The sequence below is a fragment of the Propithecus coquereli genome, unplaced genomic scaffold (assembly GCF_000956105.1).
Source record: "Propithecus coquereli isolate 6110/MARCELLA unplaced genomic scaffold, Pcoq_1.0 Scaffold334, whole genome shotgun sequence".
Classification (NCBI taxonomy): Eukaryota; Metazoa; Chordata; class Mammalia; order Primates; family Indriidae; genus Propithecus; species Propithecus coquereli.
Genome location: NW_012148997.1, coordinates 1,362,132 through 1,364,877, shown reverse-complemented (window position 1 = coordinate 1,364,877; position 2,746 = coordinate 1,362,132).

The window sequence follows — 2,746 nt, the reverse complement described above, 5'->3', positions numbered from 1 at the left end:
TATGGTACCTGTGCAGCTTGGCCCGTGCGCTAGAGAGTCCTTATGACTGGCTGACTCATAGGGTGTTCTCTCCAGCCTCAGGTATGGCAGCCGCTCAGGAGAGAATTAGGGAGGGGCAAGACCAAGATGGGGGCCTCAGGCCCACCCTCCTCCTTCTTCCCAGGTGGGGCAATTACACCGAGGCAACAACACTCACTTTCATCCCTAGGAGACCTGGAATCCCTCACTATTGCCCTAACAAAACCATAATAATTTTAAGAGCTCAGATAATTGCAATTTGTGGCACCTGTCTCAAGTTTATGACCCTTGAGATATTTCAAAGTTTATGCAGAAACAGTGTGGTGTCAATATCTGCCCCCATGTTCCTTACAATCTTTCCTTCCAGAACAATCAGACACAATTTTTGCTCCTCTCCAGAGAGAAGCTTCAGAGATCTCTCCCCCTCTGTCCCTTAAGGGAGAAGATAAATAGGTGTCATACTTTATGATTCTTCTGGGAATTTGAATTCTCAAGAGAAACTCAAGAATGTTTTTATTCATCTGATTCTAAAATAAGAGCTATACTCTTGGGGGTCATTGAAGAAATTTCAGCAAATCCCTTGAATCTGTCTATATCTGGGGTTTAATCCTATGAAGGCTGGCAGAAGGAATAGGGTTCTATACCCTTTTAGAGGTATGTCGCTCATCTGTGTAGGGTTTATTCTAAGTCAAAGATTTTCCTGAGAGAAAGTCCAGTGCTACCATCGCTTATGTAGACAATTTTCATTTGTGCTGGGAGATGGTTTTCATTACCCACAGGTGAAACAGGACAAGATGACAGCACAAAGTATGACGGCTATCCCAGAGGAAGGACATCTGGGGTAATCTTTTCTCCTGAATCAAAAAGTATATCGCAGGTAGTTGGAATAGACACCAATGTCCCCTTTGCCCCTGCAGGGAACTTTCTCCTGCTGTGCTATGGACAAGGGGTCCCGGGACTCCCTCTCACCGCCACCTCCCCCTGTGTCCTGGTGGTGGTGGTCAGAACTAGAGCCACTGTCTCCATGAGAAGGGATCGGAGAATGACAGGCTTTCTCTCCAGGCATTGTCTGTGAATGAGGCTCTGAAATAGCCAGATTAATGAAAGGACTTCTATATTACCTAGCCTAAATAAAGATACGGTGGCCAGGAAAACCTCTCTCAATGGAAGAAAAAATTCCAGCAACAGTTGCAGCAAATTTTTTTCTTGTTGAAACAGTGTAAGAGGTGAGTTTCTCATATAATATTTCTTTTCAGAACTATCCCAGGTTATCACTTGATCATGACAACTATCAGAGTTGAAATCACTGTATTTTATATAACTATGTTTCCTTTAAAAATAGGATAGAACAAGTCAGCAGCCAACACTTCTATTAAGAGTTGGAGAAACGGAACAAAGCACCTTAGATGAAGAAACGTTCTGGGTTGCAGGCCTGCCTGGGTAGAAAATTGCTCATACTAATCATGGTTAGTTTTCTGAGCTATTGTTGTTTATTTATTGTATTGGGAAGGTGACGTTTTAGGTATTGCCACCAAGATATTTTCTCCTCTATTCCAGTCTGATAGCAGCTTAGAGATTTTAATCTATCTTCATTTTCTTTTTTATGTTGTCTATTTTTTTACAGCAAAATGGAAAGGATAATGAAGATGAGATTTATTAATCCAGAAAAAATAACTACACTAAAATGTCAAGAAACAAATGTTCCTGCTGGGTAGCAATAGATTGAATTATTTTCATTAACATCATGATCCTTTACATTCAGAAATTAAATTTGTTGCAGACGTTGAGTATTATATCCAACTGTGTCTAAGTAAAATTTCATAATATTATCTTATTATCCCCCACATGGCCTGCTATAGGAATATTCTGTAATTGTGGCAAAAATAATTTAATGCACATAGAAAGAGAACCCTTTTCAAATGCAATATATTTATAGAAATTTAGAAATTTATGATTTTGTCTTTTCATTTTACTTAGTCATTTTCCCAAAGAAACATTGTCCATGTGTCTGATTGTTTTTAGGCTTATAGTGTGCAAGAATTCATAATGTTGTCACATGTACCTTCAAGCCTACTTAGGTTATTTTACCTCCATATGAGGTAGCTTCTCCAAAAAGCTACTGCTCTGAAATTGTCTTCTCATAAATATCAATTCAAAGCAGGTATCAGATACTGTGTTTGTTTTTTACAGCTGGTTTAACAAATTACCGCAAGTGTGATTGCTTAGAACAATAGGAATGTACTCTTTCACAGTTCTGGAGTCTGCTAGAAGTCTGAAATCTGGTAGGATCACGTTGCCTCTGGGAACTCCAAGGGAGAATGCATTGCTTGCATCTTCCTATTTCTGCCTGGTGTCAGCATCCTCGGTTTCTGGCCACATTTCTCTCTGTCCCATTGTCATATCACCTTGCCTCCATGTCCCTTCTCCAGTTTGTTTCAAATTTTCTTTTGCTTTATCTCATGAGGATGCTTGTCATAGGAATTAGGGCTTACCAATAAAATTGAAGATTATCTCATCTCATTGAGGATTCTTAAATTAGTCACATCTACAAAGACCCTTTTTCCAAATAAGGTGGTATTCGCAGGTGTTGGGGATTAGGATGAGGACAAATCTTTCTGGGGTCACCATTCAATCCACTATAGACACATTTACATATGGCCATTTTATCTACAGATGAAATATTATAGTCCATATCATTATGCTTATTTGAATTTATCTTTTACACTGT